Genomic DNA, 27,422 nt, shown 5'->3' with positions numbered 1-27,422 from the left:
CCCGCTACCTCTGGCATGCTAAGCGAGCGCTCTACCATTTGAGCTCATCCTCCTCGCTTCATGCTTCTCGGCATCATGTCTTACCGCCTCTGCCCCTCTTACCGGGCACCGCCCACTGCCCTTGGTCTGCAAGGCAGTCCTTTCAAGTGCGATGACGACGCTGGGACCTTCGTTGCCTATTGTACGAGCTGAACTTTTGTGCTCATCAATTCAACGCTCTTTCCATCAACTCATCTTGTCTTTTGACGCTTCGTGTTTTGCGCTCCTTTGACTATCGGCATATCGGGTGACTGCAAACACTGAAGTTCTTGCTTACGGAGTGTGGAACATTGTTTTCAAGTGATCGCTGTTCTGTCATGTTGACGCCGAGTGAATCTTTCTTTGGCAACATGGGCAGGCTGACAGCAGTGCGAGCGAAAGTAATGGCAAATTTCTTGACTTATTTCTGAATGTGAATGTTCTTTAGAAAAGGGATGCGGCGTTGCTTCTCACCCGTGTAAAGGTCACGCATTCCAGACGTGGTTATGAGCGAACAGTTGCCGCAAGTGTTTGAAAAGAGCAAGAGAGGAAGCAGCCCTGCCCCGTGTGAGGATCAAACTCAGGCCCTTCAGATGACGAGACTGACGCACTACCAATTACGCCAACAAACCCAGCTGCAGGACACACACCGGAAAGTTTGCCTCACATGGATTTCAGTCGCCCGTTCCCTAATCTTTAGACGCCCTCTGCTGAATGTTGCATTTGCCTTTTGATCTCACCCATACATTTTTGGTCTGTTTCTGTTGTGAGTCCGTCTTTCAGATCTCACCTAGCACAAGTCTCTCTGGCTGAAGTGGCCTTTCTGCTTCAGCATCGTGCCCTCACTCAGCCATTAAAAATGTCACTCGGACTTCTGACAAGCTGACATGAAATGTCAAGAGAGAGTGGCGGAGACGCTTAAGCCAGAGAGAAGATGAAAAGGGGGCGTGGCTGCGAAACGCTTGACAGCTGCACGATGCTCTCCATGCAAGGCGTGACCACAGGCTAAAGGACACCTTTTGGCACATCAAGCTCTTAGGACACACCTGGAGGATGCGAGAATTGATCCTGCTACCTCCCACATGCAAAGCAAGCGCTGTACCATACAAACCAACCCCCCTCGCTGGGGCTTATGCCTCGGCGTCACCTAGTGCCGCTTGTTCCCCTCTTACCGGGCACAGTTCACTGCCCTTCGTCTACAAGGCAGTCGTGTAATTGCGGCTTTCTTGACTTATTGATGAAGGTCTGACTGGACGAGCGAATGACGCCTCTCCCCCATCCTCAAGCTCGCTGACAGATTGAAATGGAAAGTGCTGCCGTGGCTCGTTGGTCTAGTGGTATGATTCTCGCTTAGGGTGCGAGAGGTCCCGGGTTCAACTCCCGGACGAGCCCTTGTGTGCACCTTTCCTCCTCTTCCACAAGACTGGGAACTGATATCCACATCACTTCGCAACGTCTGCTTATGACAAACGATGGAATGTGACTAATGACTGAACGAGCCTGGTGAATTCTCATCACGTGGCACAATGAGAGCGTGCAGTCAGCTGTCCGAGGCGGCAACCTCATTGCTCGTTCAAAAGAACACGTACTGAAAACTCATCACCACTATGTCGTAGATGAGCACCGCGATCGCTTGTTGTCATGCGTCCTTACTTGGGAAATGCAGAAGCAAAAACTGCCCTCTCTCAGCCAACGAAACGTGTGCGGCTCGCCTTGCGCTCTCTGCGCCTCGCATATTTGTGGAGCTGTCTGCTCTTCTTTCTGTTGAAGTAATCAAGTTACGGGGCGTCCTGCAGCCTATGATGTTCTCACTGAGAGCTTTCAAGATTTGAAGGAAAACTACGAGCTTGATTGCTCAAGTCGAACGAATGTGATTGTTAAGCAATCGATGATCAAAAGCACGTCTTCTAACAATTCCTGAGAGTATTATCAGCACTGTTTTCACTCGGATATACTTTTCACTTGCTAAGCTGACAAATTGGACGAGAAAATGCCGGAGACGCACTCAGTGCAGACTGAGGTTGGGAAGGAGGTGTGGCCCTTCAACGCTTGACAATTGAAGGACATTCTCTCCGCAACGGAGGAGCACCTGTCAGAAGTCACAGAGGCTAAATGAGAGCACCAGGCTCCTGGAGCTCTAAACTCAGACCTGGAGGATGCGGGCATCAATCCCGCTACCTCTGGCATGCTAAGCGAGCGCTCTACCATTTGAGCTCATCCTCCTCGCTTCATGCTTCTCAGCATCATGTCTTACCGCCTCTGCCCCTCTTACCGGGCACCGCCCACTGCCCTTGGTCTGCAAGGCAGTCCTTTCAAGTGCGATGACGACGCTGGGACCTTCGTTGCCTATTGTACGAGCTGAACTTTTGTGCTCATCAATTCAACGCTCTTTCCATCAACTCATCTTGTCTTTTGACGCTTCGTGTTTTGCGCTCCTTTGACTATCGGCATATCGGGTGACTGCAAACACTGAAGTTCCTGCTTACGGAGTGTGGAACATTGTTTTCAAGTGATCGCTGTTCTGTCATGTTGACGCCGAGTGAATCTTTCTTTGGCAACATGGGCAGGCTGACAGCAGTGCGAGCGAAAGTAATGGCAAATTTCTTGACTTATTTCTGAATGTGAATGTTCTTTAGAAAAGGGATGCGGCGTTGCTTCTCGCCCGTGTAAAGGTCACGCATTCCAGACGTGGTTATGAGCGAACAGTTGCCGCAAGTGTTTGAAAAGAGCAAGAGAGGAAGCAGCCCTGCCCCGTGTGAGGATCAAACTCAGGCCCTTCAGATGACGAGACTGACGCACTACCAATTACGCCAACAAGCCCAGCTGCAGTACACACACCGGAAAGTTTGCCTCACATGGATTTCAGTCGCCCGTTCCCTAATCTTTACACGCCCTCTGCTGAATGTTGCATTTGCCTTTTGATCTCACCGATACATTTTTGGTCTGTTTCTGTTGCGAGTCCGTCTTTCAGATCTCACCTAGCACAAGTCTCTGTGGCTGAAGTGGCCTCTCTGCTTCAGCATCGTGCCCTCACTCAGCCATTAAAAATGTCACTCGGACTTCTGACATGCTGACATGAAATGTCAAGAGAGAGGGGCGGAGTGACGCTTAAGCCAGAGAGAAGATGAAAAGGGGGCGTGGCTGCGAAACGCTTAACAGCTGCACGATGCTCTCCATGCAAGGCGGGACCACAGGCTAAAGGACACCTTTCGGCACATCAAGCTCTAAGCACACACCTGGAGGATGCGGGAATTGATCCTGCTACCTCCCACATGCAAAGCAAGCGCTGTACCATACAAGCCAACCCCCCTCACTGGGACTTATGCCTCGGCGTCATCTAGTGCCGCTTGTTCCCCTCTTACCGGGCACAGTTCACTGCCCTTCGTCTGCAAGGCAGTCGTGTTATTGCGGCTTTCTTGACTTATTGATGAAGGTCTGACTGGACGAGCGAATGGCGCCTCTCCCCCATCCTCAAGCTCGCTGACAGATTGAAACGGAAAGTGCTGCTGTGGCTCGTTGGTCTAGTGGTATGATTCTCGCTTAGGGTGCGAGAGGTCCTGGGCTCAACTCCCGGACGAGCCCTCGTGTGCTCTTTTCCTCCTCTTCCACAAGACTGGGAACTGATATCCACATCACTTCGCAGCGTCTGCTTATGGCAAACGATGGAATGTGACTAATGACTGAACGAGCCTGGTGAATTCCCATCACGCGGCACGCGAAACGTGTGCGGCTCGCCTTGCGCTCTCTGCGCCTCGCATAATTGTGGAGCTGTCTGCTCTTCTTTCTGTTGAAGTACACAAGTTACAGGGTGTCCTGCAGCCTATGATGTTCTCACTTAGAGCTTTCAAGATTTGAAGGAAAACTACGAGCTTGATGGCTCAAGTCGAACAAATGTGATTGTTAAGCAATCGATGATCAAAAGCACATCTTCTAACAATTCGTGAGAGTATTATCAGCACTGTTTTCACTCGGATTGGGAGGTTGGGAAGGAGGTGTGGCCCTTCAACGCTTGACAACTGAAGGACATTCTCTCCGCAATGGAGGAGCACCTGTCAGAAGTCGCAGAGGCTAAACGAGAGCACCGGGCATGCTAAGCGAGCGCTCTACCATTTGAGCTAATCCCCCTCGCTTCATGCGTCTCGGCATCATGGCTTACCGCCTCTGCCCCTCTTACAGGGCACCGCCCACTGCCGTTGGTCTGCAAGGCAGTCCTTTCATGTGCGATGACGACGCTGGGATCTTCGTTGCCTATTGTACGAGCTGAACTTTTGTGCTCTTTCCATCAACTCATCTTGTCATCTTACAGTCTGGGTAATTGGAGACTGCACTGTTCTGCTTCCTAAGGTCATATACGGGTTTTTCGCATGAAGCCGTATTGAACAGTATTTCTCGCATTGTGAACATGTGCACACAGCGGTCCCCCGGGTTCCAGTTAGTGCGTAATTACGCATCGATGAAAAACGAAATTAGCTCACTGAAAGTTTGATGTAGAGAATGTGGAAATTTCCACAAGTTGTGGTCTTTAAAATGCATTTGGTTTGAAGACGTTCTGTGCTTCCATTGTGAAGATATGGACAAAACAATATTTGAGCGTGGTAAAAAAAAGTCATAAAAATGGCAAAGTGAAGGCTGAGAAAGCATTCATAATGCATTTTATACACAAAGCAAGTGTTTTTGTAACTCTAAGAGATTTCGCGAAAGCACTACAGGTGTGCCAAAATCATTTTTGAACTTCAAGCTAACTTTACCCCGGTCTTAGAGAAAGGACTGCCTTTCACTTCTCTGTGTTTTCTTTCACAGCGCTGTGCACTTTTTCATTGCTCTCGCTTTCAGAGCCTCTGCACAGCACACGACTTGACATCAGGAAGCACATTGAAGTGAAAGCAGAAAGCGCTGCGACATGCACTGTGCAGATCCCGCCACACTAAGAGGTGAGTGGGTCTGTTCGATCACAGCGCTAGGCGAATCCCCAAACAGTGTGCATGGCAACAAAAAAAGCTGCTCTGTTTTGAACTGGGGACATTCCACATGTGAGGCTAACGTGATAACCACTACACTCTGGAAACAGTGGGAAATTGTGCCCAGTGGCCCACTGCTGAGCTACGCCAATGCTATTCAGGGGCTATTCAGGGGCCAATGCTATTCGATGTGAATTGAATGCTATTCAACTCGCCAATGCTATTCAGGGGTGGAAAAGGGTGGAGCCGTGTGTGTCTTTTGTTCAAAGACACCCCCATCTCAGAGCCGGAAGTACAGGCCTTCCTCCCGCAGGTCCACAAAGATGTTATTTTTTAAGAAGATCCTGCGAAAGTCGGCCATCCGCCTCTTAGCCCTGCAGTAGGCCAGGCTGAGAGAGAAGCAGTCCTTCACCCTGGCAATGCACAGCCTGACAAGGTCTGGCTTCAGGCCATTGTACATCATGAGGTTCCTCCTATCCCAGACAGCTGTCCTCGTTAGGCTGAGGAGGAGGTTCACTAAAATGGCGTTAACCCCCCTCTCAGACCCGCGGTACCCAAAGAGGAACAGCTCTTTCCAGGGCACCCCGTCAAGAACAGCTCCTCGAACAGAGCGAAACAGGCCATCCAGCAGATCCGTCAAGTACGCCCTGGCTCGAGCTGGGGGAAGATCTTACCCCAGAACACCTCTGAGACCGGCACTCTGAAGCGTTTCGCCACCATCAGCCTGTAGAACATGCTGGTGGTGAACCCCAGGAGGTCCACCCCACGGTCCCCCCACTTCACCCTCAGCTCCGGCCAGGCCGGGCCTGCTGCCCCGTCTTGTAGATGGAGCTTCTCCAGCCAACTGTCTGGGAGACCGAGTTTGAGCTGCTCGTAATCCTGACGGATCTTAATGACAGGCAGCTCGTCGTCGACCTCTCGCACAGCGTCGACAATAGCCTGGGTGGGCAGAAATCCGTCCTTTACTTCATAAAGAAGATCCTTGACCTTGGATATGCCAGCCTCGTAGAGCTGCCTGTTCCATCGAGACACCAGCAGGGGGTCGAGGAACAGAGGCTGTTCCAGAATCTGGGCCCGGGTCTCCGGCGTGTAGGAGACATGCTGGGACATGAACTACCCCCTCGCCAGCAGGACCTCCCTGTAAAAGGAGGGCAGATGTTTTATCAACCCCGGAGTCAGCCTCACCAGGAGAGTCTCCTGCCCCAAGCCCCCGCAAGTCTCGAGGTAGCTTCCCATACCAATCTTCCAAATGCTGACATTATCCAGGTCAAGGAACTTCTTCACTACTTTCAGCCTAAAGCTTTTCAGCTTCAGGCCTACATCACACAGCTTCAGCCCACCCCTGGAGATTTCCCCAATGAGGGTGTCATGAGTGACCCGCGGAGGCTTCCCCTCCCACACGAATCCCACCACCAGTTGCCTAATCTCATTCTCTACCCGTTCAGGAAGAGGCATCACAGACAGTGGGTACCACAAGAGGGACAGGCACAGTGTGTTAACGAGCAGGACCCTTCCCTTTAGGGTCAGGGACCTGTGTCTCCACCGATTTAATTTGCCCTCATCTTAATGAGCTTCTCCTTCCACAGGAGAAGCCCAGTGGCCTGCTCATCAGCGTTAATGTAGATGCCAAGGACCTTCAGGTGACCCATCTCAACCCTGAAAGGGTAACCGAAGAGCGGGGCAAGGTCTGCCCTCCCCACCGGCATGACCTCAGACTTCTCCAAGTTTACCTTGGCGCCCGAGGCAGCGCAGTAGGCCTGCACCACCTCTAAAATGGCCAAGATCTCCGCCACCTCTGCCAACGTCAGTCTGGTGTCGTCAGCATATTGGTAGATCAACGAGGTGGCGGTGCCCCCAGGCAAGGTCACTGGAAAGAAGCTCGTGAGGGAACCATTCACCTTGACACAGCTCACGATCCCCTTGTACACGAGCCTCACCCAGGAGATGAAGGCCTCGCCGAAGCCAAAGCTCTTCAAGACCTCAAACAGGAAGGAATGCTCCACCCTGTCGAAGGCCTTCTCCTGGTCCAGTTTCAGGACGTATCCACCCCTCGGCTGCTCCCGCATAAGGTCCACAACATCTCTGATGGAGCACACCGTGTCCGCGATGTCTCTCCACTTGACGCAGTAGGTCTGCGAAGGCGACAGGATCCTGGGCAGAACCTTCCCGAGCCTGAGGGAGAGAACACGAGTTAGTATCTTATAGTCTGTGTTCAACAGACTGATCGGGCGAAAGTTTTTCAAAAGGGAGGGATCCCCCTGCTTTTTGTAGACAAGAGAGATCACCCCCCTTCTCATAGATGGGGTCAGAGCGCCGGTCCTGGCAATCTCCTGGAACACCTCCAGAAGGAGGGGCCCCAGGGACTGCTGAAAGTGTCTGTAGAGCTTGGAGGAGAGCCCGTCCCACCCAGGGCTCTTGTTAGGAGACGAGCCCGAAGTGCTTCAAGCACTTCCTCCAAGCTCAGCGCACTGTCACAGAGCTCACGATCGCTCTGTGACAGGCGGGTACTCACCCAAGCCAGCATGGCCCGGGTCTGCTGCTCATCCACCACTTCGGCCAGAACAAGGCGCTATAAAAAGAAAACACCTCATTCCTAACGGCCTCGGGGGCAGAGAGCCGCACACCGTCCTCTCCCACCAGCTCCTCGATGAAGGAGCTGCGCTGCCTCTCCTGCTCCAGGCCGAAAAAGAACCTCGTGCTCTTCTCGCCCTCGGCCAGATACTGGGCTCTGCTGCGCACCCTGGCTCCTCTCCACTTCTCCTCCTCCAGGGCTTGCAGCTCACCCCTCAGCTCCAGCAAGAGCTCGCAGCCCCCGCCGTGATCTGCCAGGAGCCTGAGCTCTGAGGTGATCCGAGCCCGAAGCTGTCTCTCCCGCCTGGCCTTCTCCCGCCCCCGGGACAGGCCATACTAGATACTGAACTCTTTGATGGCGTACTTGAGATTATCCCACCAGACCAGCTTTTCTGACCTATACAGGGGACACTGCAGCTGCTGCCGGATAAGGTCTTCTATGCCCTGACAGAATGAAGCCTCCCCAGGAGCGCCTTATTAAAGCACCAGAGGCCGGGGCACCGGTCCTCCTGTGCCCCTGCTAGAGAAAAGTGAAGCACAGCATGGTCGCTCAGGGTCATGAACACATAGCGCATCTGGCTCAGGCACGGGAAGAGACTCATGTGCCCCTGCAACAGGTCGATCCGGCTCTGTCTCAAGACACCTTCGACGACCTGCCGCCGAGAAAAGTCCCTCCGCGCACACTAAGCCTGACGCCACGCATCCACGAACCAGTGAGCTTCCGCACTGCTCTTAAAGGTCATCCCAACCGCGACATCGAGCGCACTCAGTGCACAGTTAAAATCTCCGACGACCAGCCCTGGCTGCTGAAAGCAGCTCGCCTCCAGCTGCTTGAAGAAGGCGAGCCGCTCAGCTTCCCCATTGGGGGCGTAGATGTTGCTCAGCAGCACGGACTGTCCAGGAAACCCAAGACAGACCTGCAGGAGCTGGCCCTACGTGTCGCGGTGCAGGAGCCTTACGCTCTCGTACACTCCCCTCCTCACCAGCACAGCCACCCCCCTCCTGCACAGGCCGGATGCGTTGCTGTAAAACAGCTCCCCGTCCCACTGTGCTCGCACCTTCCGGACACACTCCTCGTCCCAGAAGGTCTCCTGGAGGCAGACAACATCCGTCCGCCCCAGCAGAGCTAACACTGCCCCCAGCTTTGCTCAGTCCCTCAGCCCGTTGGCGTTTAAAGAGGCGAAAGTTGCCATCACGCATATGGCCATAAGAGTGAAATTAATTCTCCGGCCCGCGCGACAGTTCCCCCGCCCTTTCTGCCACATTCTCATTGCCAACACTTGCCGCTTCCTCCCCACCTCCTGTCTCCGCCACCGCAGAGACATCAGGGATGGGTCTGCGGACAACTCTTGAACTGGGCTTCAGGTTGGGCTGAGGCCTGACGTGGTGCCACTGGATTCCAGCCTTCGAGGGCCCAGGCGGTTGTACCCCGGCTTGCCCACAGCTGGGGAACCGCGGTGATGGTGGTGGTGGTGCTGGTGCCGTCGCCTCCTCCCTCTGCCTCTCTCCCTGCACAGGCTTGGGTGTCAAAAGCCCACTGGTACGCTGAGGGGCAGCCTCTGGTGGTGGTGGTGCCCGTAGGATCTCAGCTGCACCATGCTGCACCGCCGCATGTTGTGGAGCAACCTCCCTCTGCTTCTCTTGCGGCACAGAGTGGGATGCAGCAGGATTGTTAGGGCAACGGGGCGCCCCTGCTGGTGGAGATGCTGGCTGGTCCCCGGCTCCTTTCTGCTGCGCTGTACCCAGGATTGGAGGGGCCTCCCTCTGCCTCTCCCCCATCACCGGCTGGGGCGTTGCTGGCTCACTGGGGTCCTGGGGCGCCGCTGCTGGCAACTCTCCATGCTCAGCTACAGCGGCTACCCGTAGTCCATCTTCAACCCCCTCGGCGTTGTGGGCAGCTGCTCCTGCGGCGGCTGGATCTTCCGGTTCCGGCTCGCAGTTGCAGCTCATGAGCGCGTGGAGGCAGTCCGGGCACTTGGCAGCGGTGCAGTTCCTGGCGCGGTGGCCGGGCTGTCTGCACTCATAGCAGAGGAACTCAGGGCAGTCCTTGGCGATGTGCCCCGAGTCCAGGCAGACATGACACACCCTTTGTTGAAGGTCGTGGAGGACCCTGAAGTACTGGTCCCCCTCTGCCGTGGCGAAGCGGATGCTGTATGGCAACGAGGCTACATGCTCGGGAAAGCGAATCCGAACAAACCTCATGCCATCAGCAATGGTGGTCCCGGGGTAGTGGCGCATCCTGATGTCCGAAATCACTCTCACCCCCCAGCTACTCAGCTTCTCCTTGATAGTCTCGTCTGAGATATATGCCGGGAAATGGAGGAAGGACACCACTACCTCCTTCCGCTCCAGCCAGCGTCAGTAGGAGGGTGTGCCCTGCACATCCAGCCCCACAGCCACCGCGTCTGCATGTTCCTTTGAGTCCAGAGTCAGTTCAAACTCTTTTGGCGTCCGGGGGTGGCAGGCAAAAAGAGAGCCCTCCCCACAGACGCCGTGCACAGCTGCGATAATAGCACCCGCAGACGGTTTCTCCACGCCGCTCACATCCACCACAACAGTATGCGCCCTTGCAAAAACCCGCCGGGGGGGTCGGTCCGAATTCCTCATCCTTCTCTTTCCTACACCACTCTCCTCCTCCACTACAATAACATTCTCTGCCTCCATGTTTTTTCCTTCCATTAAAACACAAACAGGACTCAGAAAGCAACAAAAAAGCAACAAAAAAAAAACAAAAGTCTCTATCCTCACCAAACAGAGCTAGGCTGAAGGGGAGGGCTTCAAAAATCAACCAAAAACACCAAAAAACCACAAAAAACAAAGTCTTACTTAAGACAAACAAATCCTCTGTTCCTCTTCTTCTTCTCCTTCTTATAGAGAGGACAGCTCCGTCACCTCTTTTACGACGCTGCTTTTTTTCCCTTGCGTTTTTCTCTTCTTCCCACGTTCTCTCTCTTCACTGCCTTCGTCCCCGCTCTATTTCACTTCAGCCTTTCACTCTTGCTTCCTTCCAATGAGGACGGAGCTGAAAGAGCGCTATAGAGGATCGCTGTGGAGAGCTGCTGCTGTGCTTTGACATCTGAGCTCTGTGGAAAACGATCTCAATACAATTCTGAAAAACGCGACTCCCCGAACGCCAGCAGAACAAGTCTCCACAGCCGAAGCGCTTTGTCTCTTTTCAGCTGGCGATAAACCTTTCCTCGATCCTTTGCGGACTTGTAAAACTGTTCATGATCAGAATAAAAAACGCTCACGCTAATACACAAGCACCCGTGTCTCGCCAAAGCTGACAAATAAACAGACGGACAAGCCGCACTGCACGTGTGAACAGGGGAATGAGCGAGCGAACGGGGATAGGGCGCCTCCTGCGCTTAAAAGCTTACAGCACCTGGTATTCCCAGGCGGTCTCCCATCCAAATACTAACCAGGCCCATCCCTGTTTAGCTTCCGAGATCAAGTGTGCTCAAGGGGGTGTGCCCGTAAGCAAGAGCAGGGGTCGCTGGCACCCTTCTTATAGAGAGGGCAGCTCCGTCACCTCTTTTACTACGCTGCTTTTTTTCCCTTGCGTTTTTCTCTTCTTCCCACGTTCTCTCTCTCAACTGCCTTCGTCCCCGCTCTATTTCACTTCAGCCTTTCACTCTTGCTTCCTTCCAATGAGGACGGAGCTGCGGGAGAAAGGGCGCTAAAGAGGATCGCTGTGGAGAGCTGCTGCTGTGCTTTGACATCTGAGCTCTGTGGAAAACGATCTCAATACAATTCTGATAAACGCGACTCCCAGAACGCCAGCCGAACAAGTCTTGAAGTGGAAATCTAATAAGTAAATTGATTCTTAAAATGTAGAGAGCTTTGCAAAAAAATATATTGGGGCTTTTAGATAATATATTTCATGGATGTAATTGCTGTGCTACAGTACGTGCAGAACTTTAGAAAACAGTGCGTCAACAAAGTACACTGTTTAGGTTACTTTAGAAGACAATGTACCAAAACAATATATGCTGTCTGGGTCGTTAGAATTAGCTGAAAGTAACTGATAAGCTTTGAATAACATATCTAGTGCTTCTTCTTTCGCTTTTTGATGTAATCTGTTTTCTCTTAGGGAAAGGGGAACTTTTAGAAGGGACAAAGCGCTGAGCTTTTTTACAGCGCAACGTCTTATAAAAACCCTGTACTGCTTGTAACAAATTGAGTCTCTGGTTGCACTTTGCGAAGTGGCAGCAGTGCTCCCAATATTGCAATATTGAAATAAAGACCTTACTCAGGTGAGAACTCTCTCTTGTGGCTTCCTTGATAGTTAAATTTCCATGACACTGGTTTTAATGTCTGTAGATTGTATCTTATTTTTATTTTTTGTTTCATGTTCATATTATGTGTTTTCACCCAGTTGACTCCAGTTAATAACAGTTCACCCAGTTAATAGCCACTTTTTATGCGCGAAAAACGGGTGATCTTTCTATCTCGTGATCAGCTTAGTATCTTTCTGTAAGTTTTTTTCTTCTTACTTAAACGTTTAAAATACATGAATTTCATAAAGACAACACACGTTTCGAACAGAAAAAAATCATATTCTGTTCTCTTCCTGGTATGTATAACAGATCAGCAGGTCTTATTTTCCCAATTGCTTTTTTCCACTGTATTTATCATATTGGCTAGCCAATGTCCTCTCTTAGCTAGGTAATGTTACTTGTGGATGTGCTTCTGCGTTGCGTAGAAGCACATGTATCCATAGAAAGTGTATTATACTACTATTTGAGCTACAGTACATAAAAATAATTATATCGTTATTAATTTCTTTAGGTTCGTGATTCCATATTATATTCCCTATTAATCAAATTCTAAAAGTATGCTTTTGTTTACTCCGATAACGAGCACATTCACAGAAAATGTTAATATCTTATGACTTTTCACAAAGTATATAAACTTAAGATGGTCAGAAGGAGCATGTAAAAACGTTTCCGAAACGTGGTAAAATCTTAATACATGTAAGACTTTGATGCTTAAAATGTTTAGGAAGAAAGTGGAATACTGGTGTGTATTTTTTCTTTAAACTACCAATACCAGCCATATACAGTTTACACTATATGTTTATGTTCCTAAATTAATATAGTTTATGGTGGTGTATCGTGGTTGTAGAGGTTTGATGGGTTTACTGAGACAATTATTAATTGTAGCAGTAATCACGAGGTTGTTCGTTGTGGCTTTTAGAAAATCAATCGTCAGAACAACTAACAACGCACACACACGGGTTCAATACACGAGATACATTTATTAATATAAATTGTGCACCAAACATATACTAGTCTGCCTGGATACGAGCGGCAGACCTTACTGTGAGGGTTATCAATATACAAGGTATATAATCTCGAAGAGATGCCAACACAAAGAGATACACAACAGAGAATATATGTCAATATATATTGTTCGGTTACCAAATCGCTAATCAGTGTTATTACCCACTGTTACTCTAAACTCGGAAGTAAATACATTACTCATGAATTAAATTGATAACAACTTGTGTTGAGGTACAATTGAATTCTCAAGACACAATGTAGAACATGGGGTTTACTTATCCACTGTGTTTGGATTTGGAATTTCCCGGCACGAACACCAAACCAGCTGACAGGCTCTGTTGCAGCCTCTGTTCCAGCGGTTGTCCAATGGGCGTTGTGACGGCGTCCTCTGGCTACCGGCCAACCAGTCGAGGTGCAGCTCGGAGTAGGACGGGCGGAGGAATCTAACTGCGGCGCGCAGGGCAGTCGTTGCTCCGAGGGGATCTACCAGCAGTCCGGCTGGCTAGTAGAAAGTCTCTATGCACAGAGTGTGACCGCGAGTCCTCACAAGTCACTCTTTTGCCTGGGAAGAAACTGGTTAGTTCCCGGTCCAGCGCTGCTTCTGAATAAGGTATTCAGGTTGTCGACGAAGGTCCAACTGTAGGCTGCCGTTGATCAAGCGGAGCATTCACGTTGGTAGAATTCTGAGTACGTACGGGATCCTCGGCCTCGTGCTTAGAACAAAGTCCAAGTCCTTTTTGCAGACAACAGCAGTTGTCACGTGATTGTCTCTGCTGATGCGCGAAAATGGCCAAGGAGAAACCAGAACTGAGCTTGCGCTCCCTTTTTGATCAAGACCCAGATGTGTGCTGATTGGTTGAGAGTTTGGCGGGCATTGGAGACCCACGTGGTATTACCACGCCCTGCCAGTCCCTGATTGGTTGGTCAAGGTGAGATATAAGTCACTTTCTCTTGACACTTAGGAATGCAGTCCAGATGTCCATTCGGCACTCCCTAGACTGATAGGCGCCAATGGATGACCATTGATCATGATAGCCAGGCTCAGCTAATTGCATCCCCGTCTGGGAGCTTGTTTCTTATCACAAGAAAACACTCTTAAATCAGCTTGCATGAATTCTTTCTCTGTGGCTGCACCACAGAGATGGAGGGTGAGATGGGGCCTCTTTTAGGAGCATACCAAAGCTTAATTCTGTCTTATTAACAAGCATTGTCGCTACACCATATACGTATAATAGACGTCTAAAGTTATCCGTATAATAGACATCTAAAGTTATACGTATAATAGACATCTAAAGTTATACGTATAATAGACCTCTAACCATATACGTATAATAGACCTCTAAAGTTATACGTATAATAGACCTCTAACCATATACGTATAATAGTCCTCTAAAGTTATCCATATAATAGAACTCCAACCATTTATGTATAATGAACGTCTAAACATAGACGTATAATTGACGTATAACTTTAGACGTATATTAGAATTTCATTCTAGACGAATTGTAGACCACATTTAGACGTCTAAGGTATGCGTTTAATAGACGTATATTATACGTCTTTCGCCCACTGGGTCTGTTCGATGCACAAAGAACGTTTTGAGAAGCGTCAAAGGCAAGTCATTCCGAGTTGGTCGTTTGTGTTTTCCGTTCAGACGCGAAATGCTGAAATGATCTCTCAGCTCCTCGGTTGTCATTTCTGCTCCGTAAAGGAATCACAGCACGCGTCGGCTTCCAGCACGGTGGGTCGGGACACGATGCCGGGGGTTGGAGAGAGCGATGTCTTCCTCGTTAGTATAGGACCTGTCACCTGTCCCCACCTGTCACGCGGGAGACTGGGGTACATCAGGACGTGCATTGAAGTGAAAGCAGGATGCGCTGTGACATGCACTGTGCAGATCCCGCCACACTAAGAGGTGAGTGGGTCTGTTCGATCACAGCGCTAGGCGAATCCCCAAACCCCTTTTGTGCCTGGCGACAAAAGATGTCTGTTTCCGCCCGGTTTCGAGCTGGGGACCTTTCGCGTGTGAGGCGAACGTGATAACCACTACACTACGGAAACGGTGGTAAGATGTGCCCAGCGGCCCAGCGCTGAGCTTCGCCAATGCGATTCAGCTGCTTCCAGTGCCTTTATTGGAGTGCGCTGATGGATCGTGCTCTCTCTCCAGAGACCAGCACGCCTGTCATGGACGGAGCAGGAAAGGCGGCGCCACATTCTACAGCCCTCTCCACGCAATCGACGAAATCGGGCTACTGAAGTGGAGAAAATCGCCTCTCCAGAAAGTGCAAATATCATCTTGGAGACTATAAATCCTATTGCTGAAGGTCAGCCCTGTCTACCAGAGTAACCCTCCCACAGCGATGATCAGCTCGTCTCACACGCGAGAAGTTTCGGTTGGAAACAAGCGCCCCCTCTTCTCGCACGTTTTGCACGTTCGAATAGTTTTAATGCGGCTCTTTCGTACACGGTGCTGATCTTTTGGAAAGCAGGAGGCAAAACCGAGTCGAACCGCCTGGGTGAAAACCACGAACCCTAACCGCTAGACTATATGGCAGCGAACAACCATGCTGTTCCCGGCATCATGCAAGCAAACTACATAAATATGAGAAAAGACGCAAGAGAGTTGTCACTCAGAGTGTCGAAGGGTCTATGTATACTGGGGCTCAGTTGTAATGCAACGTCAGGACTTTTCCGAATTATGTCACACGAAGAGAGCACAGCCTTTTCCGCCCTGCCACGTGTGTATCGGTAACTCGCCGTGATCGTATAAGGGTCAGTACTTTGCGTTGTGGCTGTCCTGATGTACCCCGGTCTCCCGTGTGACAGGTGGGGATACTCGCCACTATACTAACGAGGAAGACATCGCTCTCTGCTTAGTGTGCAAAACACTTACTTGCAGCATTGTGGGTGCTGTGGTTTAAATGCTATTGGTTTGTGAACAGAATACCCCTATCCCAGTGCATTGTGCCACATTAAATAAAAGCAAGAGAAAAAGAGATTCAGAACACAAAGCTGTGTCAGTGTTCTGTGTAAAAAATCGGTTTGAACATCATGGGAGCTGTTTTTAATAAGCTGCTGAGTAAAGAATATTTTAATCTTCCTGCTGTCAGTAGTATTGTGAATATAGTTGACTCTTACCTGAATGAAAACAGGACATAAAGGAAGGGTTTCAGAATTCTGACAAAGCTTTATTCCCGTGCTTACAGTCTGAGTAATTGGAGACTGCGCTATTCTTTTGCCTATGGTCATATATGCGTTTTTTGCATGAAGCCGTATTGAACAGTATTTCTCGCGTTGTGAAGTTGTGTATACAGCGGTCCCCCAGGTTCCAGTTACTGCGTAATTACGCATCGATGAAAAACCGGAGGTTTAAAAAAAGATAATTAGCTCACTGATACTTTGATGTAGAGGCTGTGGAAATATCCACATGTCGTGGTCCTTAAAATGCATTTGGTTTGAAGGCGTTCTGTGCTTCTGTTGCGAAGATATGGACAAAAGAATATTCGTGCTTGGTCAAAAAAATATCATATAAATGAAAAAGTAAAGGCTGAGAAAGCATTCACAATGTGTTTTATACACAAGTATTCTCGCGATTCTTAGAGGTTTCGTGTAAACGCTACAGGCGTGGCAAAATCGTTTTCGAACTTCAAGCTAACTTTACCCCGGTAGATACAAATGGGTTGCACAACTTTGAACTAGCAAGTGGAAGAGGGCTAAGCCCCCTCTCTTTTAGCCCAGGTTCGATCTGTCTCCCAGAATCACTAGGGCGCACACACACACACACACCCGTGCCGTTGAAGTGTTCTGCTTCATTTCTAAGGGCGACTCAACATTCACTCCTACCCCGAGTGCAGAAAAGACAGCATCCACAGCAATAACAGCTCAGGTCTCTGCACAGGAGCTAAGCTGCCCTCATCTCCTCTGCTCTGTGGCTCCTGCGGAGTGGATTCCTGCCTGGAGCCATGTTTGCAGCCGGCGGCTCCCCGCGCCCTGTCTGTGGGTCATGTCCAAGAGCTCCTGGGAGGAAGAGAGAGCCCTCCCACTCGGGGGCTTTTCCACGGTCTGTGTGAGGAGGGGCGGGTGTGTCCAGTAGCTTATCGAGCGGAAGCCTGGGGCGGCGGAGAGCTGTGATCGTGCAGACCTTGAGGTGTCACCTCTTTGTCTGCTTTCCCGCCCCCCCTCCGCCCAAGCTCTGCTCCAAAGTAGCCCGGCAACCCCTCACACCTGCACGTGTCACAACCTAAGGTGCGGTCATGAGACACCCATGGGGTGTCGTTCTGTTCTTGCTAATTGTTTCCTGCCCGTCGCAGGCAGGAGTCCATGCGAGGAAGATGCGCTGGACAGAGCTCAGAGGGCGCAGCTGGGTGGCTTTCCTTCTGAGTGACGTTCCTGCAACACTCTCCCGCTACTCTTGGTGCGCTCATGCCACAACACAGGAAGGCTGGAGCAGGTGGCTGTGGGCTTTGCGCACTGCCGAAATAGCTCAGTTGGGAGAGCGTTAGACTGAAGATCTAAAGGTCCCTGGTTTGATCCCGGGTTTCGGCATTTTTTTCATCGCGCCCTTTGTTCCTCTCTCCAGCGCCCCCTGCCTAAAGTGACGCGTCCCTTTCTCAGCCCGAAACGCAAGCGAGACACCAGCAGCAGTCCCTGCAGGTTTCCGTAGTGTAGCGGCTATCATGTTCGCCTAACACGCGAAAGGTCCCCGGTTCGAGACCGGGCGGAAACAGCCTCGTTTTGCACGCTCCTGTACTTCACAGAGGTCTTGAGCGACCGGTCATTTGTTCCCAATGTATTTCCGGTGCCTTCGTGCACTCTTGTACCAAACGCACGTTCCTTCTGTACGCGGAGCCGATCATTTGCAATTGGGCTGTGCCGGCAAACCAGGACGAGCTCTGTCGGCTCAAAAGCAGCGCAGGACCTGCAAGAACAACAGAAAGATTAGCATCCAGCGGGGGCCTCTTAGTGAGCCCAAGAGCTCATCAAGAATCGGCTCCAGCAACAGGGCTGGGCGCATTGTTCCATTCTCCGCCCACTCTCGGTGTAAACAAGTCCCTCCTGGTCTCTGCTTGAAATGCACTTTCCTGCATTTGCTTTGGTGTAACTGGCTTCCCCTGCATGGGCGAATGTGAAGAAGATCCTTAGTAAGTCATTGAAGAAAACCGAGAAGAGGTCGGAGTGGCCTCTGTCGTTCATCAACGATCCAGTCAGGCAGTACTCCTCTGTAAAGCGCCGTTCGTTCACAATCGATTGGCTTTTTTTTGCCTTCATTCGTGCGAGTAGTAAAAGCAGACGCCCCTATTCTGCCGTGATCCGGATTCGAACCGGGGTTGTTGCGGCCACAACGCAAAGTACTGACCACTATACGATCACAGCAAGTTACCGAGACACACGCGGCAGGGCGGAAAGGGCTGTGCTCTCTTCGTGTGACATAATTTGGAAAAGTCCTGACGTTGCATTTCAACTGAGCCCCAGTATACATCGACCCTTCGACACTCTGAGTGACAACTCTCTTGCGTGTTTTCTCATATTTATGTAGTTTGCTTGCATGATGCCGGGAACAGCATGGTTGCTCGCTGCCATATAGTCTAGCGGTTAGGGTTCCTGGTTTTCACCCAGGCGGTTCGACTCGGTTTTGCCTCCTGCTTTCCAAAAGATCAGCACCGTGTACGAAAGAGCTGCATTAAAACTACTCGAACGTGCAAAACGTGCGAGAAGAGGGGGCGCTTGTTTCCAACCGAAACTTCTCGCGTGTGAGACGAGCTGATCATCGCTGTGTGAGGGTTACTCTGGTAGACAGGGCTGACCTTCGGCAATAGGATTTAGAGTCTCCAAGATGATATTTGCACTTTTTGGAGAGGCGATTTTCTCCACTTCAGTAGCCCGATTTCGTCGATTGCGTGGAGAGGGCTGTAGAATGTGGCGCCGCCTTTCCTGCTCCGTCCATGACAGGCGTGCTGGTCTCTGGAGAGAGAGCACGGTCCATCAGCGCACTCCAATAAAGGCACTGGAAGCAGCTGAATCGCATTGGCGAAGCTCAGCGCTGGGCCGCTGGGCACGTCTTACCACTGTTTCCGTAGTGTAGTGGTTATCACGTTCGCCTCACACGCGAAAGGTCCCCGGTTCGAAACCGGGCGGAAACAGACATCTTTTGTCGCCAGGCACAAAAGGGGATTGGGGATTCGCCTAGCGCTGTGATCGAACAGACCCACTGGACCCACCTCTTAGTGTGGCGGGATCTGCACAGCGCATCCTGCTTTCACTTCAAGGCGCGTCCTGATGCACCCCAGTCTCCCGCGTGACAGGTGGGGACAGGTGACAGGTCCTATACTAACGAGGAAGACATCGCTCTCTCCGACCCCCGGCATCGTGTCCCGACCCACCGTGCTGGAAGCCGACGCGTGCTGTGATTCCTTTACGGAGCAGAAATGACAACCGAGGAGCCGAGAGATCATTTCAGCATTTCGCGTCTGAACGGAAAACACAAACGACCAACTCGGAATGACTTGCCTTTGACGCTTCTCAAAGCGTTCTTTGTGCATCGAACAGACCCACTCACCTCTTAGTGTGGCGGGATCTGCACAGTGCATGTCGCAGCGCTTCCTGCTTTCACTTCAATGTGCTTCCTGATGTCGAGTCGACTGCCGTGCGGAGGCTCTGAAAGCGAGAGCAATGAAAAGGTGCACGACGCTGTGAAAGAAAACAGAGAAGTGAAAGGCAGTCATTTCTCTAAGGAGGTGAAAGAAAAGCTACTCCCCGTCGGGGAATCGAACCCCGGTCTCCCGCGTGACAGGCGGGGATACTTGCCACTATACTAACGAGGAAGACATCGCTCTCTCCAACCCCCGGCATCGTGTCCCGACCCAGCATGCTGGAAGCCGACGCGTGCTGTGATCCCTTTACGGAGCAGAAATGACAACCGAGGAGCCGAGAGATCATGTCAGCATTTCGCGTCTGAACGGAAAACACAAACGACCAACTCGGAATGACTTGCCTTTGACGCTTTTCAAAGTGTTCTTTGTGCACGACGACTGCGCCGCCTAGCAGATACAAAGGGGTTGTACAACTTTGAACTAGCAAATGGAAGAGGGCTAAGCCCCCTCTCTTTTAGCCCAGGTTCGATCTGTCTCCCAGAATCACCAGGGCGCACACACACACACACCCGTGCCGTTGAAGTGCTCTGCTTCATTTCTAAGTGCAACTCAACATTCACTCCTACCCCGAGTGCAGAAAAGACAGCATCCACAGCAACAACAGCTCAGGTCTCTGCACAGGAGCTAAGCTGCCCTCATCTCCTCTGCTCTGCGGCTCCTGCGGAGTGGAGTCCTGCCTGGAGCCGTGTTTGCAGGCGGCGGCTCCCCGCGCCCTGTCTGGGCGTCGTGTCCAAGAGCTCCTGGGAGGAAGAGCGAGCCCTCCCACTCGGGGGCTTTTCCACGGTCTGTGTGAGGAGGGGCGGGTGTGTCCAGTAGCTTATCGAGCGGAAGCCTGGGGCGGCGGAGAGCTGTGATCGTGCAGACCTTGAGGTGTCACCTCTTTGTCTGCTTTCCCGCCCCCCCTCCGCCCAAGCTCTGCTCCAAAGTAGCCCGGCAACCCCTCACACCTGCACGTGTCACAACCTAAGGTGCGGTCATGAGACACCCATGGCGTGTCGTTCTGTTCTTGCTAATTGTTTCCTGCCCGTCGCAGGCAGGAGTCCATGCGAGGAAGATGCGCTGGACAGAGCTCAGAGGGCGCAGCTGGGTGGCTTTCCTTCTGAGTGACGTTCCTGCAACACTCTCCCGCTACTCTTGGTGCGCTCATGCCACAACACAGGAAGGCTGGAGCAGGTGGCTGTGGGCTTTGCGCACTGCCGAAATAGCTCAGTTGGGAGAGCGTTAGACTGAAGATCTAAAGGTCCCTGGTTCGATCCCGGGTTTCGGCATTTTGTTTCATCGCGCCCTTTGTTCCTCTCTCCAGCGCCACCTGCCTAAAGTGACGCGTCCCTTTCTCAGCCCGAAACGCAAGCGAGACACCAGCAGCAGTCCCTACAGGTTTCCGTAGTGTAGCGGCTATCACGTTCGCCTAACACGCGAAAGGTCCCCGGTTCGAGACCGGGCGGAAACAGCCTCGTTTTGCACGCTCCTGTACTTCACAGAGGTCTTGAGCGACCGGTCATTTGTTCCCAATGTATTTCCGGTGCCTTCGTGCACTCTTGTACCAAACGCACGTTCCTTCTGTACGCGGAGCCGATCATTTGCAATTGGGCTGTGCCGACAGACCAGGTCGAGCTCTGTCGGCTCAAAAGCAGCGCAGGACCTGCAAGAACAACAGAAAGATTAGCATCCAGCGGGGGCCTCTTAGTGAGCCCAAGAGCTCATCAAGAATCGGCTCCAGCAACAGGGCTGGGCGCATTGTTCCATTCTCCGCCCACTCTCGGTGTAAACAAGTCCCTCCTGGTCTCTGCTTGAAATGCACTTTCCTGCGTTTGCTTTGGTGTAACTGGCTTCCCCTGCATGGGCGAATGTGAAGAAGATCCTTAGTAAGTCATTGAAGAAAACCGAGAAGAGGTCGGAGTGGCCTCTGTCGTTCATCAACGATCCAGTCAGGCAGTACTCCTCTGTAAAGCGCCGTTCGTTCACGTCGATTGGCTTTTTTTTGCCTTCATTCGCGCGAGTAGTAAAAGCAGACGCCCCTATTCTGCCGTGACCCGGATTCGAACCGGGGTTGTTGCGGCCACAACGCAAAGTACTGACCACTATACGATCACAGCGAGTTACCGAGACACACGCGGCAGGGCGGAAAGGGCTGTGCTCTCTTCGTGTGACATAATTCGGAAAAGTCCTGACGTTGCATTTCAACTGAGCCCCAGTATACATCGACCCTTCGACACTCTGAGTGACAACTCTCTTGCGTGTTTTCTCATATTTATGTAGTTTGCTTGCTTGATGCCGTGAACAGCATGGTTGTTCGCTGCCATATAGTCTAGCGGTTAGGGTTCCTGGTTTTCACCCAGGCGGTTCGACTCGGTTTTGCCTCCTGCTTTCCAAAAGATCAGCACCGTGTACGAAAGAGCCGCATTAAAACTACTCGAACGTGCAAAACGTGCGAGAAGAGGGGGCGCTTGTTTCCAACCGAAACTTCTCGCGTGTGAGACGAGCTGATCATCGCTGTGGGAGGGTTACTCTGGTAGACAGGGCTGACCTTCGGCAATAGGATTTATAGTCTCCAAGATGATATTTGCACTTTCTGGAGAGGCGATTTTCTCCACTTCAGTAGCCCGATTTCGTCGATTGCGTGGAGAGGGCTGTAGAATGTGGCGCCGCCTTTCCTGCTCCGTCCATGACAGGCGTGCTGGTCTCTGGAGAGAGAGCACGGTCCATCAGCGCACTCCAATAAAGGCACTGGAAGCAGCTAAATCGCATTGGCGAAGCTCAGCGCTGGGCCGCTGGGCACGTCTTACCACCGTTTCCGTAGTGTAGTGGTTATCACGTTCGCCTCACACGCGAAAGGTCCCCTGTTCGAAACCGGGCGGAAACAGACATCTTTTGTCGCCAGGCACAAAAGGGGATTGGGGATTCGCCTAGCGCTGTGATCGAACAGACCCACTGGACCCACCTCTTAGTGTGGCGGGATCTGCACAGTGCATGTCACAGCGCATCCTGCTTTCACTTCAAGGCGCGTCCTGATGCACCCCAGTCTCCCGCGTGACAGGTGGGGACAGGTGACAGGTCCTATACTAACGAGGAAGACATCGCTCTCTCCGACCCCCGGCATCGTGTCCCGACCCACCGTGCTGGAAGCCGACGCGTGCTGTGATTCCTTTACGGAGCAGAAATGACAACCGAGGAGCCGAGAGATCATTTCAGCATTTCGCGTCTGAACGGAAAACACAAACGACCAACTCGGAATGACTTGCCTTTGACGCTTCTCAAAGCGTTCTTTGTGCATCGAACAGACCCACTCACCTCTTAGTGTGGCGGGATCTGCACAGTGCATGTCGCAGCGCTTCCTGCTTTCACTTCAATGTGCTTCCTGATGTCGAGTCGACTGCCGTGCGGAGGCTCTGAAAGCGAGAGCAATGAAAAGGTGCACGACGCTGTGAAAGAAAACAGAGAAGTGAAAGGCAGTCATTTCTCTAAGGAGGTGAAAGAAAAGCTACTCCCCGTCGGGGAATCGAACCCCGGTCTCCCGCGTGACAGGCGGGGATACTTGCCACTATACTAACGAGGAAGACATCGCTCTCTCCAACCCCCGGCATCGTGTCCCGACCCAGCATGCTGGAAGCCGACGCGTGCTGTGATCCCTTTACGGAGCAGAAATGACAACCGAGGAGCCGAGAGATCATGTCAGCATTTCGCGTCTGAACGGAAAACACAAACGACCAACTCGGAATGACTTGCCTTTGACGCTTTTCAAAGTGTTCTTTGTGCACGACGACTGCGCCGCCTAGCAGATACAAAGGGGTTGTACAACTTTGAACTAGCAAATGGAAGAGGGCTAAGCCCCCTCTCTTTTAGCCCAGGTTCGATCTGTCTCCCAGAATCACCAGGGCGCACACACACACACACCCGTGCCGTTGAAGTGCTCTGCTTCATTTCTAAGTGCAACTCAACATTCACTCCTACCCCGAGTGCAGAAAAGACAGCATCCACAGCAACAACAGCTCAGGTCTCTGCACAGGAGCTAAGCTGCCCTCATCTCCTCTGCTCTGCGGCTCCTGCGGAGTGGAGTCCTGCCTGGAGCCGTGTTTGCAGGCGGCGGCTCCCCGCGCCCTGTCTGGGCGTCGTGTCCAAGAGCTCCTGGGAGGAAGAGCGAGCCCTCCCACTCGGGGGCTTTTCCACGGTCTGTGTGAGGAGGGGCGGGTGTGTCCAGTAGCTTATCGAGCGGAAGCCTGGGGCGGCGGAGAGCTGTGATCGTGCAGACCTTGAGGTGTCACCTCTTTGTCTGCTTTCCCGCCCCCCCTCCGCCCAAGCTCTGCTCCAAAGTAGCCCGGCAACCCCTCACACCTGCACGTGTCACAACCTAAGGTGCGGTCATGAGACACCCATGGCGTGTCGTTCTGTTCTTGCTAATTGTTTCCTGCCCGTCGCAGGCAGGAGTCCATGCGAGGAAGATGCGCTGGACAGAGCTCAGAGGGCGCAGCTGGGTGGCTTTCCTTCTGAGTGACGTTCCTGCAACACTCTCCCGCTACTCTTGGTGCGCTCATGCCACAACACAGGAAGGCTGGAGCAGGTGGCTGTGGGCTTTGCGCACTGCCGAAATAGCTCAGTTGGGAGAGCGTTAGACTGAAGATCTAAAGGTCCCTGGTTCGATCCCGGGTTTCGGCATTTTGTTTCATCGCGCCCTTTGTTCCTCTCTCCAGCGCCACCTGCCTAAAGTGACGCGTCCCTTTCTCAGCCCGAAACGCAAGCGAGACACCAGCAGCAGTCCCTACAGGTTTCCGTAGTGTAGCGGCTATCACGTTCGCCTAACACGCGAAAGGTCCCCGGTTCGAGACCGGGCGGAAACAGCCTCGTTTTGCACGCTCCTGTACTTCACAGAGGTCTTGAGCGACCGGTCATTTGTTCCCAATGTATTTCCGGTGCCTTCGTGCACTCTTGTACCAAACGCACGTTCCTTCTGTACGCGGAGCCGATCATTTGCAATTGGGCTGTGCCGACAGACCAGGTCGAGCTCTGTCGGCTCAAAAGCAGCGCAGGACCTGCAAGAACAACAGAAAGATTAGCATCCAGCGGGGGCCTCTTAGTGAGCCCAAGAGCTCATCAAGAATCGGCTCCAGCAACAGGGCTGGGCGCATTGTTCCATTCTCCGCCCACTCTCGGTGTAAACAAGTCCCTCCTGGTCTCTGCTTGAAATGCACTTTCCTGCGTTTGCTTTGGTGTAACTGGCTTCCCCTGCATGGGCGAATGTGAAGAAGATCCTTAGTAAGTCATTGAAGAAAACCGAGAAGAGGTCGGAGTGGCCTCTGTCGTTCATCAACGATCCAGTCAGGCAGTACTCCTCTGTAAAGCGCCGTTCGTTCACGTCGATTGGCTTTTTTTTGCCTTCATTCGCGCGAGTAGTAAAAGCAGACGCCCCTATTCTGCCGTGACCCGGATTCGAACCGGGGTTGTTGCGGCCACAACGCAAAGTACTGACCACTATACGATCACAGCGAGTTACCGAGACACACGCGGCAGGGCGGAAAGGGCTGTGCTCTCTTCGTGTGACATAATTCGGAAAAGTCCTGACGTTGCATTTCAACTGAGCCCCAGTATACATCGACCCTTCGACACTCTGAGTGACAACTCTCTTGCGTGTTTTCTCATATTTATGTAGTTTGCTTGCTTGATGCCGTGAACAGCATGGTTGTTCGCTGCCATATAGTCTAGCGGTTAGGGTTCCTGGTTTTCACCCAGGCGGTTCGACTCGGTTTTGCCTCCTGCTTTCCAAAAGATCAGCACCGTGTACGAAAGAGCCGCATTAAAACTACTCGAACGTGCAAAACGTGCGAGAAGAGGGGGCGCTTGTTTCCAACCGAAACTTCTCGCGTGTGAGACGAGCTGATCATCGCTGTGGGAGGGTTACTCTGGTAGACAGGGCTGACCTTCGGCAATAGGATTTATAGTCTCCAAGATGATATTTGCACTTTCTGGAGAGGCGATTTTCTCCACTTCAGTAGCCCGATTTCGTCGATTGCGTGGAGAGGGCTGTAGAATGTGGCGCCGCCTTTCCTGCTCCGTCCATGACAGGCGTGCTGGTCTCTGGAGAGAGAGCACGGTCCATCAGCGCACTCCAATAAAGGCACTGGAAGCAGCTAAATCGCATTGGCGAAGCTCAGCGCTGGGCCGCTGGGCACGTCTTACCACCGTTTCCGTAGTGTAGTGGTTATCACGTTCGCCTCACACGCGAAAGGTCCCCTGTTCGAAACCGGGCGGAAACAGACATCTTTTGTCGCCAGGCACAAAAGGGGATTGGGGATTCGCCTAGCGCTGTGATCGAACAGACCCACTGGACCCACCTCTTAGTGTGGCGGGATCTGCACAGCGCATCCTGCTTTCACTTCAAGGCGCGTCCTGATGCACCCCAGTCTCCCGCGTGACAGGTGGGGACAGGTGACAGGTCCTATACTAACGAGGAAGACATCGCTCTCTCCGACCCCCGGCATCGTGTCCCGACCCACCGTGCTGGAAGCCGACGCGTGCTGTGATTCCTTTACGGAGCAGAAATGACAACCGAGGAGCCGAGAGATCATTTCAGCATTTCGCGTCTGAACGGAAAACACAAACGACCAACTCGGAATGACTTGCCTTTGACGCTTCTCAAAGCGTTCTTTGTGCATCGAACAGACCCACTCACCTCTTAGTGTGGCGGGATCTGCACAGTGCATGTCGCAGCGCTTCCTGCTTTCACTTCAATGTGCTTCCTGATGTCGAGTCGACTGCCGTGCGGAGGCTCTGAAAGCGAGAGCAATGAAAAGGTGCACGACGCTGTGAAAGAAAACAGAGAAGTGAAAGGCAGTCATTTCTCTAAGGAGGTGAAAGAAAAGCTACTCCCCGTCGGGGAATCGAACCCCGGTCTCCCGCGTGACAGGCGGGGATACTTGCCACTATACTAACGAGGAAGACATCGCTCTCTCCAACCCCCGGCATCGTGTCCCGACCCAGCATGCTGGAAGCCGACGCGTGCTGTGATCCCTTTACGGAGCAGAAATGACAACCGAGGAGCCGAGAGATCATGTCAGCATTTCGCGTCTGAACGGAAAACACAAACGACCAACTCGGAATGACTTGCCTTTGACGCTTTTCAAAGTGTTCTTTGTGCACGACGACTGCGCCGCCTAGCAGATACAAAGGGGTTGTACAACTTTGAACTAGCAAATGGAAGAGGGCTAAGCCCCCTCTCTTTTAGCCCAGGTTCGATCTGTCTCCCAGAATCACCAGGGCGCACACACACACACACCCGTGCCGTTGAAGTGCTCTGCTTCATTTCTAAGTGCAACTCAACATTCACTCCTACCCCGAGTGCAGAAAAGACAGCATCCACAGCAACAACAGCTCAGGTCTCTGCACAGGAGCTAAGCTGCCCTCATCTCCTCTGCTCTGCGGCTCCTGCGGAGTGGAGTCCTGCCTGGAGCCGTGTTTGCAGGCGGCGGCTCCCCGCGCCCTGTCTGGGCGTCGTGTCCAAGAGCTCCTGGGAGGAAGAGCGAGCCCTCCCACTCGGGGGCTTTTCCACGGTCTGTGTGAGGAGGGGCGGGTGTGTCCAGTAGCTTATCGAGCGGAAGCCTGGGGCGGCGGAGAGCTGTGATCGTGCAGACCTTGAGGTGTCACCTCTTTGTCTGCTTTCCCGCCCCCCCTCCGCCCAAGCTCTGCTCCAAAGTAGCCCGGCAACCCCTCACACCTGCACGTGTCACAACCTAAGGTGCGGTCATGAGACACCCATGGCGTGTCGTTCTGTTCTTGCTAATTGTTTCCTGCCCGTCGCAGGCAGGAGTCCATGCGAGGAAGATGCGCTGGACAGAGCTCAGAGGGCGCAGCTGGGTGGCTTTCCTTCTGAGTGACGTTCCTGCAACACTCTCCCGCTACTCTTGGTGCGCTCATGCCACAACACAGGAAGGCTGGAGCAGGTGGCTGTG

At 52.3% G+C, this 27,422-nt stretch overlaps 16 non-coding genes and 1 pseudogene across 16 annotated transcripts; 11 read left to right on the top strand and 6 right to left on the bottom strand.

Moving 5' to 3' along the window:
- Window positions 1-1,338: 1,338 nt before the first annotated feature.
- trnap-agg (transfer RNA proline (anticodon AGG)) lies at window positions 1,339-1,410 on the top strand. The gene has a single exon. It is a non-coding gene; the product is annotated as a tRNA-Pro (tRNA).
- A 2,118-nt stretch (window positions 1,411-3,528) lies between these two features.
- trnap-agg (transfer RNA proline (anticodon AGG)) lies at window positions 3,529-3,600 on the top strand. The gene has a single exon. It is a non-coding gene; the product is annotated as a tRNA-Pro (tRNA).
- A 7,320-nt stretch (window positions 3,601-10,920) lies between these two features.
- Window positions 10,921-11,029, bottom strand: LOC138219185 (5S ribosomal RNA; annotated as a pseudogene).
- Window positions 11,030-17,304: 6,275 nt separating this feature from the next.
- On the top strand, window positions 17,305-17,377 carry trnaf-gaa (transfer RNA phenylalanine (anticodon GAA)). Its single transcript has one exon. It is a non-coding gene; the product is annotated as a tRNA-Phe (tRNA).
- A 108-nt stretch (window positions 17,378-17,485) lies between these two features.
- Window positions 17,486-17,558, top strand: trnav-aac (transfer RNA valine (anticodon AAC)). The gene has a single exon. It is a non-coding gene; the product is annotated as a tRNA-Val (tRNA).
- A 1,341-nt stretch (window positions 17,559-18,899) lies between these two features.
- On the top strand, window positions 18,900-18,972 carry trnav-cac (transfer RNA valine (anticodon CAC)). The gene has a single exon. It is a non-coding gene; the product is annotated as a tRNA-Val (tRNA).
- Window positions 18,973-19,581: 609 nt separating this feature from the next.
- trnad-guc (transfer RNA aspartic acid (anticodon GUC)) lies at window positions 19,582-19,653 on the bottom strand. The gene has a single exon. It is a non-coding gene; the product is annotated as a tRNA-Asp (tRNA).
- Window positions 19,654-20,677: 1,024 nt separating this feature from the next.
- On the top strand, window positions 20,678-20,750 carry trnaf-gaa (transfer RNA phenylalanine (anticodon GAA)). Its single transcript has one exon. It is a non-coding gene; the product is annotated as a tRNA-Phe (tRNA).
- Window positions 20,751-20,859: 109 nt separating this feature from the next.
- trnav-aac (transfer RNA valine (anticodon AAC)) lies at window positions 20,860-20,932 on the top strand. Its single transcript has one exon. It is a non-coding gene; the product is annotated as a tRNA-Val (tRNA).
- A 574-nt stretch (window positions 20,933-21,506) lies between these two features.
- Window positions 21,507-21,578, bottom strand: trnah-gug (transfer RNA histidin (anticodon GUG)). The gene has a single exon. It is a non-coding gene; the product is annotated as a tRNA-His (tRNA).
- A 694-nt stretch (window positions 21,579-22,272) lies between these two features.
- On the top strand, window positions 22,273-22,345 carry trnav-cac (transfer RNA valine (anticodon CAC)). Its single transcript has one exon. It is a non-coding gene; the product is annotated as a tRNA-Val (tRNA).
- Window positions 22,346-22,966: 621 nt separating this feature from the next.
- trnad-guc (transfer RNA aspartic acid (anticodon GUC)) lies at window positions 22,967-23,038 on the bottom strand. Its single transcript has one exon. It is a non-coding gene; the product is annotated as a tRNA-Asp (tRNA).
- A 1,024-nt stretch (window positions 23,039-24,062) lies between these two features.
- trnaf-gaa (transfer RNA phenylalanine (anticodon GAA)) lies at window positions 24,063-24,135 on the top strand. The gene has a single exon. It is a non-coding gene; the product is annotated as a tRNA-Phe (tRNA).
- A 109-nt stretch (window positions 24,136-24,244) lies between these two features.
- trnav-aac (transfer RNA valine (anticodon AAC)) lies at window positions 24,245-24,317 on the top strand. The gene has a single exon. It is a non-coding gene; the product is annotated as a tRNA-Val (tRNA).
- Window positions 24,318-24,891: 574 nt separating this feature from the next.
- trnah-gug (transfer RNA histidin (anticodon GUG)) lies at window positions 24,892-24,963 on the bottom strand. The gene has a single exon. It is a non-coding gene; the product is annotated as a tRNA-His (tRNA).
- A 694-nt stretch (window positions 24,964-25,657) lies between these two features.
- Window positions 25,658-25,730, top strand: trnav-cac (transfer RNA valine (anticodon CAC)). The gene has a single exon. It is a non-coding gene; the product is annotated as a tRNA-Val (tRNA).
- A 609-nt stretch (window positions 25,731-26,339) lies between these two features.
- trnad-guc (transfer RNA aspartic acid (anticodon GUC)) lies at window positions 26,340-26,411 on the bottom strand. The gene has a single exon. It is a non-coding gene; the product is annotated as a tRNA-Asp (tRNA).
- Window positions 26,412-27,422: the final 1,011 nt, after the last annotated feature.

Source organism: Lepisosteus oculatus, chromosome 14 (assembly GCF_040954835.1).
Source record: "Lepisosteus oculatus isolate fLepOcu1 chromosome 14, fLepOcu1.hap2, whole genome shotgun sequence".
NCBI lineage: Eukaryota > Metazoa > Chordata > Actinopteri > Semionotiformes > Lepisosteidae > Lepisosteus > Lepisosteus oculatus.
Note: the sequence above shows the minus strand (reverse complement) of the source record. Positions and strands in the feature narration are given on the sequence as shown.